Source organism: Tiliqua scincoides, chromosome 3 (assembly GCF_035046505.1).
Source record: "Tiliqua scincoides isolate rTilSci1 chromosome 3, rTilSci1.hap2, whole genome shotgun sequence".
Classification (NCBI taxonomy): domain Eukaryota; kingdom Metazoa; phylum Chordata; class Lepidosauria; order Squamata; family Scincidae; genus Tiliqua; species Tiliqua scincoides.
The window spans coordinates 35,859,635-35,872,954 of record NC_089823.1 but is presented as its reverse complement, the minus strand read 5'-3'; the positions used below and the strand labels follow the sequence as shown (position 1 = coordinate 35,872,954).

The window sequence follows — 13,320 nt, the reverse complement described above, 5'->3', positions numbered from 1 at the left end:
TGACACTTATTTAAGAGGGCAGAATTGGCTCCTGAAACATTTGCCTATGTTGCATGGGAGATTTGGCAAGTGATTTCATGAATATTTGCCTTGTGAGCTCATGTGCAAACAGAAATGCTGACTGTGAGTATTCAGAGCTTATAGTTCTGGACTATCTTGTGGAGTATGTTCATATTTCTATATATTTCTTAAAGAAAAATAACAAAGCAAAGAAAACTACTCTTGAACTAAGAAACAAACCTGCAAGGTCGCTTCTGATAGGTCTTGTTTATGACTTCATATTATGTAAATGTTAAATGATCTATGCCAGGGGTGCCCAAACCCCAGCCCTGGGGCCACTTGTGGCCCTCAAGGCCTCTCAATGCGGCCCTCAGGGAGCCCCCAGTCTCCAATGAGCCTCTGGCCCTCCGGAGATTTGTTGGAGCCCGCACTGGCCCAACGCAACTGCTCTCAGTTTGAGGGCGACTGTTTGACCTCTTGCGTGAGCTGTGGGGATGAGGGCTCCCTCCACTGCTTGTTGTTTGCTGCTGCTACTGCAACACAGACATCAAAGGAAAGGCCAGCCTTGCTTTGTGCAAGGCCTTTTATAGGCCTTGAGTTATTGCAAGACCTTCATTCATTCATATAAGTTCATCTTTAATATATACATTTATGTAAACTTATGTAAATTTATTCAAATTTTAAATGTAAATTAATTATTTTCTTCCCCGGCCCCCGAAACAGTGTCAGAGAGATGATGTGGCCCTCCTGCCAAAAACTTTGGACACCCCTGGTCTATGCTAATAGGAAGCTCAGTTCTACACAGGTTGCTTTTATCTTTTTAAAAAAATTTAATACTATTCCTATTTAAATACAGGTGTGCCCCACTTAACAACAGGGATACATTCTCCAGTTCCTGTTATGCGATTAGGTCATTAAGTGAACATTCAGTCCAATATTTGCTGTATCAACAGACACTCCCTGCCAGAAACTAACTGGCTGCACTGGCTACTGGAGATAGATTGCCTCTTCTTTGCATTAAGAGCCTCTCTGTTGTGTAAATAGACACTCTGCTGCAGGCTATGGGAGATGCGATTGCCTCGTTAAGAACATTTTATTGTGCTTTGACCACTGTCATATATGCGCTTGGTTGTTAAGTGAACAGTTTAAGTCGCACACACCTCTATATTAAAGAAACATAAATAATATAAATTTTCTTTGTACTTTGATAGGTCACTTTTAGCTGGTCTTGAATGCAGTTGGTCTGCAAATTCTCTATCCTTTGTAGCAAGTTGAAACTTAAGTTTTGGTGATGCATTTATCTAATAAGTGATGGGTAACTGTGTTACTATTGTCATTGGAATTTGACTAAGTTTAATTCCTATTTGTTGTGGCTGCTGACTAGTTTTGAGCAAGCAAAAGAAGCTGTTGCAGAGATGGTAAAAAGGCGAGCCTGGGTGGCAGTCATTGGCACTGGAAGGAATAAAAACCCACAGATTGTTTTCTCATTGGGGAGAGAATGCTTAAAGCGACATAAAGTTAATTGAAGAATTCCTTGACAGTGAAGTCAGGCTCAAATAAGAACTTGGGGTCTGTAACTTTTAGAACACAAATGCTCTATAAGCAGCAGTGAAACTAAAAGAGTTTGAAAAGTACACATTTTAGTAAACATATCTGGCTTATGTTATGGACTGTCCTGTTTCAATTATTTGTCGAAATAATGTGTAATGGCAGTCGGATCTCTAATTAGGTAAGGGTTGATTTATTGAGCTGGCCCCGTGTAAACCATGATGTCATGCTGCACTGCACAAAATTACAGTTCTGGTCTCACCGTGGAAGGTGGTTATTTTTAACTTGGAATGCCCTGGTTTAGTACATCTTGGTTTTTACCTCCATGAACTTGCTACATTCTTATTTCTTTCCTCTTATTAAAACTTTCTATTGTAACACCACAGACCTGATAAAAATGGTTGGGCTGTGCTTTGGTGAATGGGAGCAAAGTGCATCTTGTCTTCAGAGTGATTGAAAATGGATGGTTTTGTTGAGAGAGGAGGACAACATTGCATCTCTTGCTATACATTGCCAAATGCTTGCACCATGATCACAACCATGAGTGCGCATGTGTGCATTTGAGAGCCTTTAAAGCATGATGTAAGGTCTAAATGCATCCTAGGGTGTGTGTGTGTGTGAGACAGAGAGAGAGAGAGAGAGAGTGAGAAGTGCTGAGGGGACAGTCTGGCAAAGTATTAAGCATGTCACTTTCTCTGTGAAACTGAGTTGTGGAGCACATCATGATTCAGTATTTGGGCCCAGGCTCCTGACCACCAAGTTATAGTCAGACTTGCAGCATATGCCTGGAATTCTAGAGGGTGTTGCCTGGAATTGGTGCAAGTACTCTCTACTACTATGTATATGCTTTTAACAATGATAGTCAATGGGACTTACTCCTGGGTAAGTGTTGGTAGGATTGCAGCCCAGGATTGTTAAAAAATTTCCCGCTTGATGTTGTCACTTCCGCTCATGACATCACTTCTGGTGGGTCCTGACAGATTCTCGTTCTAAAAAGTGGGTCCTGGTGCTAAAAGTGTGAGAACCACTGATCTAGAAAAAAATCAGCGGAGAACTGAACAACCACTTTCTGAAGGCATTCGCTCCAACTGAGATATTCATGTGTCCGTTTTTAGAACTGTGTGCACTGCTCTTGTCTGGGTGAGCTTTAGGAAGGAACAGACAGAAGCCCTCACACTATTCTGTTCCATTCGCAGTAGTAGGCTAGGCCAGTGATCTAGAGGGTCAGATGAAGGGTCAGAGGGTCAGATGAAGGCAGAGCCCTGGTAGCCAGCCAGGACCTCAGGGAGTCTGAGGAGAAGCAAGGTTTTGCAGGTTGAACACTGTGTAGTGAAGTGCTCAGCTGTTGCTGCAGGAAGAATCTGAAGCTCACTGATGATTTTTTGTGTGTATCAACTGTTAAAGAGGTTCATTCTGCCCCTTCCTTCCAAGGAGCCTTTTGTCTTTTTGCCCTCTCCTTATTTTGCAAGCTGTGCTGGGGGGACATGTTGACTTCCAAGCAGGGCCTCAAGGGAGTTCTTAGAATCTGAAGAGGGGCATTCTTGGGGTGTTGTACTGGATGTGACTCCTGGGATTTTCCTAGTACATGGGATTCAGGAAGGCCAGGGGAGACTAGGGTGCTTCAAGGACATTCTTTTTGCAAATCTTATTCCCTGTGGTTTCCACCCATAAATTGAGGGGATTTTGGTCTCAGAGTCATGACATGCACCCATATGAACTTGGTGCATTTGGGTTATAGTGTTAGTACTTTAATTCTCTTGACAGCTCTTGACATTGGGCACCTTGACTATTTATTGAACCATCAATATGCATGCCTGGTAGTTTGTGAAAAACAGATTTCATATATTGTGTTCATGTAATAGATTTTCTCCCATTTTGGTTAAGGAAAAAATGTTAAAAGAAATTATATTGCCGGCCCAGCCTCCCTTTTAATATTTCAAATGAAAAGGATGGTAATAAAGATCAAGCATTTCACATCTGCTCTTGAATGTATGGGCTCTAAAGGGCATGTTCACTTTTCTTACCTTTAGAGGGATTTGCTCTACTTCAAAACAGTATGTGGACATGAGTAGTTCAAGATGTTACTGCTTTTCATATTACAAAGTAGTGGTAGGAATTCTCTGATGCAATATTGATGAGCTCACTCTGAAGCCTGGATTTAGGTAATTCTCTCTCATGTGCTATTGAACAACTGCAGGAACATTGCCTAATAGTGTGAGAGAAGAATTTTCGTGGGTAGGTTAATTTTGACTGATCAGAGAGGAGCTGCTGAATCTGTGGAGATTTAGTAAGGAGAGAGTTCTAGAAACAGTCTGGACTGAGGAGTTCAACCCTCTGCCTTTGCCTTCAGCTCCCAGGATTTATCTTTCTAAACCTACCCTATCTTGTATTAAAAAGGAGCCAATCTGAACTGAGTCTAGCTCAGAAGCATTGACTGGAGAATAGAAGGCATTACAGATTTCTGCACTATTTGATGGGATGACTGGCATAGGTGGATGCTCCTCTTTTTACTAATCTACTCTTTTCAGCAAACCTAGCAGCAGTACAAGTAACAGTCTGGGGAGTGAGTAGAACTTAAACACAGGGTTTACCCAGTGAAGGTCAAAGCACTGTAATGAAGTACACATGTGTCACAGCAACAAATCCTGTACTTGTCCAGAAGGTTTTATTTTGTTCATACCAATGGTCAGGTATGATCTGTTGGGGCTACTCAATATGACCAGAGGTCCTGGATATTAATCTTACATTCCGATATGGGTCACTGCAACATACATTGCACATTAGGCAGTTTTGCACCACACTGTTTAGTTTCATATGAATGGGCGGCCTAGTCCTCCGTAACTTCCCTTGCACAGTGTTGCAGCGACACCAGCACAGTATCTGTGGTGTTCCTTGGGGGAGTTTTGGTCTCCACAAGCTTCTTCAGGGTAAGGGAGCATTTGTAAGGCAACAAATGTTCCATTACCCTGGGTTAAGCCGTGACAACCCACAAGGTCTTCTGGGATCTGTGCTAGTGATATTGCTGATGCAAGTCTGCATGGACCTGTGAAGGCGGATCGAGCCTGGGAAGAAGGAGAGGATTTAGCAGTCCTCCTTTCTGGGCCTGATCTGCCCCCCTTGTCACCTCCCTGTTCTATCCACCCTCTCCCTGCCTCCCTCCTACTCCCAGCACAGTCTTATCTGTGGTGGCAGGGATCCCCAGACTGTTGCTGCACAGACCTGGCTACTTGCCACTTTTGGCAGTAGCCAGGCTGTGCTTTTTTGGCATGTTGCATTTCCAACAGCCTGAAAGGATGTTACATCACTGGAATTTGCAGCATAACAAGTGTTTAGGATTGCGCTGTAAGTTTAAAAAGACTGCTAGTCCTGTGGCATGTGAAACAGAAATGCTGTTCTATTCCTGGAAAACTAATTGTTAGAAATCATGCTCCACCACTAAGTGACAAAATCTTGCTGGTATATTACCATCAATTAATATACACATGCGTGTATATGTACATGTATAGAGAATCAGTTAAATATGACCTCACTGACAGATAGAAAACCTATTGTACATTTTGCAGTTGTCACACAAAACCAAGTGTAACTATTTAAACTTAATTTGTATGGATAGCTTTGGGACCAAGACAGCGTCCTTCTCTGAAACCCAAAACCAGCTGCATAAATGACTGTTCATCCAAAGCACCATTTCAGCTTAATTAACAGCTCTCATTGTGTCAAACTCAAGATATAAATGCAGCAAGGGTCACAGAAGTTCTTTGGATAAATACGATATGTATGTAATTACAATGGATACAATATTTTAGCATCCATGCAGCTATATAAGTAGTTTAAACAAAACTTATGCCAGATGTTTCTAGATGTAACTTCAACTGCCTCCCAAACCACTGTCACGTCTGTGTTCTTCCTTATTAAAATACCAACAATATTAACTAGAACAATGCATTGGTTTCTTCAGGGAAAATCTTTTTGTACCATTTGTTAGCTTGCTGAGAACAAAATCTACATCAGAATTTGAAAGGTAAAAGTGCATAAACAATTCCAAACATAACTATAAGTCACAAAAACCACATACTGACTTGAGTTTGCCTAATTTCACAGGACCTAAACTTTCTTCTTTGTTAGTTTAAAAAATTATGCATGATTGTGTTTAATATTTGTGTTTCCAGCTGCTTTGGGCATCTCAAGAATAAAATGGAAACACAGTGTAGTGTAGTGATAATCTGGAGACATTTCTTCACTGTCGAAAGAATGGTAGATATTCTTTTACATATTAAAAGAATGGTAATTTCTGTATAGGCCTTAAGGTCATAAAGGGCTGTTACAGCACAAGAAAACATGACTGTTGTACAAAGTTGTTGAGTTATTCTGCTTATTAAAGTTGTGTTTTGCCAATCCTCATTTGTGTTATGAATACTTTCGGACATCAAAACATTACAAGTGTAGAAGCTTTAGAACAAGTAAAATGTATATTTTCTGAAAAGACTAATTTTTTACTCTTTCTGATATTGATCACTTTGTACTTCTCCAAATGTACCCTATCTTTTGATGGAGGCAAAAAAAGACCTGAACCACCATTCTCGTACAACAAACATGGGTAATATTTTTGCCCATCCTTTAATTAAGGCTTGATTCATCCAGTCACTTCAGTTTCAATTTATGTGTGATACTTCTACAGCTGCATTTGCCTATGTGGTATTCAATAGCTAGAATATTAGATTCGAATGTAGAAAGCCTAAATTCCAGTCACTCATCTGCTGTGAATCTCCTGGGTGTGTCAGGTCATATTTCCAATGTCTTTATCATAGCTTTATCTTTATCAATGCAAAGCAATGTCTTTATCATAGCTATGAACATCTACCCACCTTCCTACCTTGCATGGGTTGCTTTAACTGTGGTGTATCATTTCATTTACATCTGTACTATGATTAATGCAAGTTAGATTCCATCATAACGTGGGAAGTATTTTAGAGACCAATCCTATGGGCCCATAATGCTGGTGCTGGGCTGCAGTGCTAGGTGTCATAAACATGCCATAAAGCATGTTTATGGCACCTGGCGAGTAGAGAGTGCTGGCGCTGTGCTAGCACTGGCAGGAGAATGACGTGGCCATTGGCATAAGTAACACTGCTGGGCACTGGTGCAGTTTTTTTTTGGGGGGGGGAGCATTCTGGGTTATGAGAGGGTAGGACTAGCCTGGAAGCAGAGTGGGACTGGCAGAGGCCCTCTCCTCTGGAACAGATCCTTCATGTTGGACTGAAAAGCCCGACACAGAGCTACTCCAGTCTGTGTCAGCAAAATAACCAGCACAGACTTGAGTAGTCCGATTACAGAACCTGCGTCAAACATCCCCTTCCCCCAGGGGACCTGCAGTGGTTTCCACGGGGTTGCTATATGTAGTGGTAGCCCTTTTGGTGCTACTGCATCCAGTGGCGCCGTGGCAGTTAGGATTGGGCTACCCATCACATCCAGCAACACGGGCACTGCCAATGGGATTTTTGGCTTTTTTCTTTGAACATCACAGATTTGTGCCATATCCTGCATTATTTTTGAAAGTCCTCTCAGTTTCAAAATGACCTTGGTATGTAGTTTTGGAGGGGAGAGGAACTGTTCACAAAACACAAGCACAAAACTTATGCATGTAGAACTGGTTTTGTGGTTCCTTGGATCCTGGCCTTGATTTCAAACTCTTGTTAGGCAATACGGCTTAGCACTTATGCAGGTATATCATCTACACCAGTGCTTCCCAATGTTTTTTTCACTTGTGTTCCTCTTGACAGCTCATTTTCATAACTTGTACCCCTCGTATTATCAAAATGTTTGTAATTAATATAGTTGCTGTTGCTTCTGATTTATATGTTTTCAACTACAGTTCCATATCTGATAATACAGGAACTGATGTCCAAAAGCAAGCAGTCCCTCAGTCTTTTACAGCCAGCTAGCTGCTTTCCTTCCTGTCTTGCCAGCCTTCCAAGGCATTCTAATACAGACCTGCGTCTTTTTTGCAATTATTCAGTTATTTTTCGAGTGTCTCTAAAGGTCCTGGCAAGTACTCCTGGGGGTACATGTACCCCAGGTTGATCTATACCATGAGAGGAAGAGAGGAATTCACATCAGGTTGGGGAAAAGGCATGGGGGATATAGCATGTGAATCCACAGCATACTTGTAGTCTCTTGACCATAATTAGCAGAGGAGGCCAATGCATTACCTTTTATCCAGTCTAACCCTATTTCACAATAGAGTACCCTGGAAAAAGTATGGATTTAAAATATAATCGTTGGAAGTATCGCTCACAAAAGTAGTGCACACCCTAGGAGAGGGAAGAATTGCACTTCCAGCAACAAAATTTTACCATTTAAATAGGGAACCTTCTCAGTATAAGCACTGCTCTCAGGCAAGAGATAGTGTGGTTTTTTTCATCCATTACTATATGCAGAATGGGATCAGAATTATGTTTTCCCTAGTTTCTAAATTATAATACTTTCTCTGCATCTTTGAACAGTAGCGTGCATGTGTGTGCGTGCATGGAATTTTTGAGTTTTTTTTTTCCAGTTTTCCAGCATTTGATGAGAAATAACGCAATGGAAAAAAATTATTCTTTATCCATTCATGATTAATATTACCATAATTAAAAAGGACAGAGAGCACAACTCCAATCTGTTTCTTGAGGCTTTCTTCCTTTCCTTGATGTCTGGCTGTGGTTTTAAAGAAATCTGGATTAAATAACATGATTCATCTGTTAAAAGTTGGATGATAAACTGGATTTAATAATGTTATGAACTGCTATGTTGAACCAGAACAAAGTCCATCTAGTACAGCAATCTGTTTCCAGCAGAGGCCAGCCAGCTTCTCTATGTCTGAGAAGCCCACAAACAGGCAAGGATGGTGATGGATTTGAGTTCTGTTCAGCCCAAAGGCAATGAACTTTCTTATACAAGCATACGAAGTTGCCTTATAGAGAGTCAGACCAATGGTCCATCTAGCTCCATGTTGCTTCTACAGTGTCTGCACACCCACCCTCCAGGTCTTCAGACAGGGGTTAACTGTGCAGATGCCTGATCTTGTCTGATCTCAGAAGCTAAGCAGGGTCAGGCCTGGTTTATACTTGGATGGGAGACCGCCTGGGAAAACTGGGTGCTGCAGGCTCCTACCATGGTCTTTCGAGACTGAAGGTTGCCAACCATTTAACTTGGGATTGAACTTGGACCTAGTGCACACACACCGATTTATGGCCCCTCCCCAGGATGTAGACATCTATACATGATCTAAACAGCACTTAAATCATCACATGAAATGACAGTAAACATGAATAAAATGCATTGTGAAATCAAAACAGTTTTTGTAGTGATAAAACTATTCATAATTGAATTTCAACAATAAGTAACCCAGTTTCGTACAGGGTGGAAAAAGTTCTGCAACTAGTAATCAGAGCATTAGTAAATGTTTAACTGGCATTGTTTGATGGTCTTAGGCTGTAATCCATTGCAATTAAACTCTTTTGCAATAGAAATAACTGAATATGAACAATGATTTAATAAATCTGGCACAGAACCATAGAAAGTTCTGAAAAGCACTTACTGTTTCTACAAGTCCTATAATTCAGTTATTTGTGAACAGGAAAGAAATATTATTGTTTGGAATGAGATAACTAAAATCTTCGTCCCTAATTTGGAAAAATTATTTTTTCTTTTTATATTACCAAATTAACCTTAACAACAAATGGTGTTATAAAGCTTATGAATGTAGCTAGATGATACTGTAACATCATGAATAAAGATAACCTAAATAATTACTACGCAGAAGTCTGTAAAGGTTGAGTATCCCGTATCTGGACTGCTTGGGACAGGAAGGTGTCGATTTCAGATTTGTCTGGATTTGGAATATCTGCTTACATATACAGGTTGAGTCTTATTATTCGTGATGGTTCCATTCCCGGAACTCATATGGATAGCAAAAATCGCATTAAAGCAAGTCCATTTAAAAACAGTGTCCCTTTGCTAGGTGATTTAAAAACAGCTTTCCTGAACTTTGTGATGTAAGACAGAGTCATTAGGCAGACAATCCGTCTCTCTCCAGGCACTTAGAAAGGCTTCACTCCAAGCCAGTGAGCCCTCCCTGCACCCAGAGCACAGCACTTGGAAAGAACGCAAAGTGATTATCTTTCTTTCACATGCTCAGGGGGAAGGGAGGGGTTGCTTGCCTTGGAGTGAAGCTGTTCTAAGTGCCTGGAGAGAGAATGATTGATGGATTGTCAGCTGGCTGCCCTCTCTTGCATTAAGGAGTCTATTGTTAAACAACTTTTTCCTTTAATTTAAAGGGCCCTTCTCATCACATTGAGATAAAACCATGGGTGAAAAATCCGAGGATAATTAGGTTATACCTGTAAATTGCTCTTTTTACTGTTACCCAGGCTGTCTGCTGGCCCCTTTGATATTTTTCAACAGTGTCTGAGCAGGTACACACCACAGAGCAGAGTTTGCAGCTTGTACTTGCACTATACATGGGAATGAGCACAAGACCTTCTTGTATTCACACTACAGAAAACAAGTCTTGAACAAAAAGGTCTAGATTTTGGAACAGTCTGAATAAGTCCAGATAAGGGATAATCTACCTGTATTCTGTCCCAGACTCATAGCTGTGTCTCTTTCCTAAAGGATCTTGGGACAATGCCATAGTCAAAATTACTGTTATGTTTGTAGCTCCTAGGACATTATGATTCTAGAAACAAGTGATTTCAGATTGTGTGCCTTAGACTCTGGGTCATACATGAATGTCTGGAGTTCTATGGCAGTCACCCATGAGCATTTCGCCCCCAAGGGAATATTTGTGATCAGACAGTAGTTAGAAAAATCTTGCAGATGCAGAGAAGGCAAGAAGGTTTGTCGCAGGTGCTTGGATTGGTTCAGCTGGACTTAAGTGTTTCATATTGCATACATGATCTCAGTAAACTTTACAAGAACCCTGCAAGTCAGGTAAGTTAATATTCCCATGTTGCATATTGTTTAACGAGTAATCCTTTTAACAAGTTCATAGCAGAGACAAAATTTGGACTCGTGACTTCCTGGTTGACTGCTCAACTTCTTAGCTGCTATGCTTCGCTACTTAGTTTGGGACATGTGTGTAGGTTCTGGGGAGGTAAGTCTTCTTGTGGGCCCACTATTACTTTCAAGTCTCTGAAAGCTCCCAGTTTAAAATCATTGCTTACTATCTCTTCAGCTCACTGCCCATTGGTAAAAGAGAAACAAGGTTCTTCTGAAGGATGCATCAGCTTTATAGTTTAAGCAGTGTTTCCCAAACTGTGGATCCAGATCCACAAGTGAGTCAGGACCTGGTGTCAGGAAATTGACAAGTTGAGAACTGAAATTGACAACTGATAGCTGAGAAGAAAAATGTATTGAACCACATGAAAAGTGAAACTGAGCCACACTTGCATGTTTACTCACAAGTAAATAAACTTGCCTCAGTTCACTTAGAAAGTCAGGCCAAGAGGAACACAATTCCACCAGAACAATCCTGATCCAATGAACACAGGCCCCCCAAAAAACATTTAAGAAACTGACAAGGAAAATGTGTTGAACCCTATGGAAAATGAAACTGAACCACACATGTTTACTTATGAGTTGGTGACTGGTTCTGAGCTCCAACTGAAGGCCAGGCAAAGGGGAATGCAAGGCTACCAGAATGGTCCTGATCCAATGAATGTGGAACTCAAGAAATTTCCCAAAAGGTGAAATTTGTTTTTTGTTTTTTTAGCTAGGTGAGTCCTGATAGAGTGTAATCTTAAAAAGTGGGTCCCAGTGCTAAAAATTTTGGGAACTACTGGTTTAAAGGATTTGTCTCACTAAATATGGAATATAAATAACATGTTCAAGAATATTTTAAAAAGCATTTTAAGATTTCTTGAGGAACCAAGAAATTGGTGAACAAGTGTATCAGAATGGTGATGACCTCTCTGCCTTTTGTGCCATTGCTTAGGAGGATGAAAGTCCTAATAAGGATAAGTTAATAATCATTGCCATCGCTGATGAAAATAGGCATTGCCTCCACCCCAAGTGTGGGTGCTATATTGAGCATGTGCTATTACAGTTGTTGCCAATTCAAATGTAAGCAAAAATGCATGGTTGGATACAACTAATCTTCCTTCTATTCATGAATTATAACAGGTTTAGAAACTATAATTTGGTCGTATGAAGAAATTGCTTCCAGGCTATAATTTTATATGCCAAGTTTAATTTAGGAATGACATTTTATGGCCAAATGATAAAGTCTTGGAGAACAGGCACATTCTTAATCGTAACAAAACTAGTTGTTAGAATAGTATGAATGTAACCTAATGTCACTGGATCTAAATATTTACTTTGCAGTTTATTTAGATCAGCTATGTTCCTTTTTAAACCACACATTTCTTCATTTCATCTCTTTGTTAACTTGCAAACTCCCCCAACTTATAATCTTGGTATCTGTGATGTTAAAGAAACCAGAGTGTGAGGTCAGAATTTCCATTACATAGCTAGACAGGAATCTGAAGGAACAATGCCAAAATCATTTAAACAATGAATTTATAGGAAAGATGACTCGATCAACAATTGCAATGCTAGAAAACAGAATTATTTGTACAATTCTGGTTTTGAAGATTCCTGTCTGTATGATGAGAAAGGGTGAAATGGGGCAACTCTTTTCACATTGATTATGCTCTCCTTCCTCTTGCTAAAATACTTTGTATTCGGTGCACAGAAGAACTAAAGTCTCAGCTTCTTTCTTGCTTTCCCTAAAAAGGAATACTCTGCTTACAGCAAAGTCCTATGACTTGTGCATTCTTATGCCGATGAATGTACCAACCTTTGTAAAGAGATGGAAAAATGCATCCTGTGCTACAGACCAAATTCACCTTCTAAGGCCAAAGAAAACGGTATCTTTATATTTGGCATATTTCCCCAGCACATCTTTCTCATGTGCCTAAATTTTGGATATTGGGAAGCACAACTCCTCCTCCCAATCCCTGGTAAATGTACTTTTCACCTTCTTCAGCATGCTCTGTAGTGCCTTCTTCTACCATTCTGTTGGCATTCTTGGAGTCAAGAAGATAGCTAGATTAATGCCTTTTGGTGGAAGGGGAGGAAATGGGGTTAATGCACTCTGACTGAAAGGCCCCCTATGCACTTTTGTCTCTTCTCAGAAGACTCTTGTAGATAATAATTGCTGGCAGATATAGGGCCCAGTCCTATCCAACTTTCTAGCACCGATGCAACCCCAAGGAAACAAAATATTCCCTTACCTTGAAGAGGCCTCCATGACTGCTCCTTCACTGCAGAATGCAGTGCATGACCTGTTGGCATGGCTGTATTGGTGTTGGAAGGTTGGATAGGATTACGCCCCTTCTTGGTTGTCTGACGCATACTCTGTTACTGAAACATGGTCAGTTTGGCTCTAGCCTGTCCCTTTGACCTGTCCTTGTTTCTATTCTAGAAATTAGAAACCACCTAGAACAGTGGTGCTCAAAGTGGTGGGTCGCAACCCACCAATGGAACAAAAAACAGGTAATTTTCCCTTAAGGGGAGTAACCCAGTGATCTGGCCAGTGGCACTGTAGTGATCATGATGCTGCGGGCACCTAGAGTCTTGCTACCCTACCTGAGGGGGTCTGCCAGCCTTGGAGAAGGTCCAGGAGGCCCACAGCCCCCTCTGTGGGTCTCCTCCAAGCTTCATTATGCTCTGATCTGCAGGTTGGAGCGGCTACTGCTAAACTGGAAGTAAACAAAGTCACTCTGACCA

General features: G+C 40.9%; 1 protein-coding gene across 1 annotated transcript in view; it reads left to right on the top strand.

The window, feature by feature from the left end:
- CMSS1 (cms1 ribosomal small subunit homolog) overlaps positions 1 to 13,320 on the top strand; it is a 243,268-nt gene that overhangs the window by 132,992 nt on the left and 96,956 nt on the right. The window lies entirely within an intron of this gene.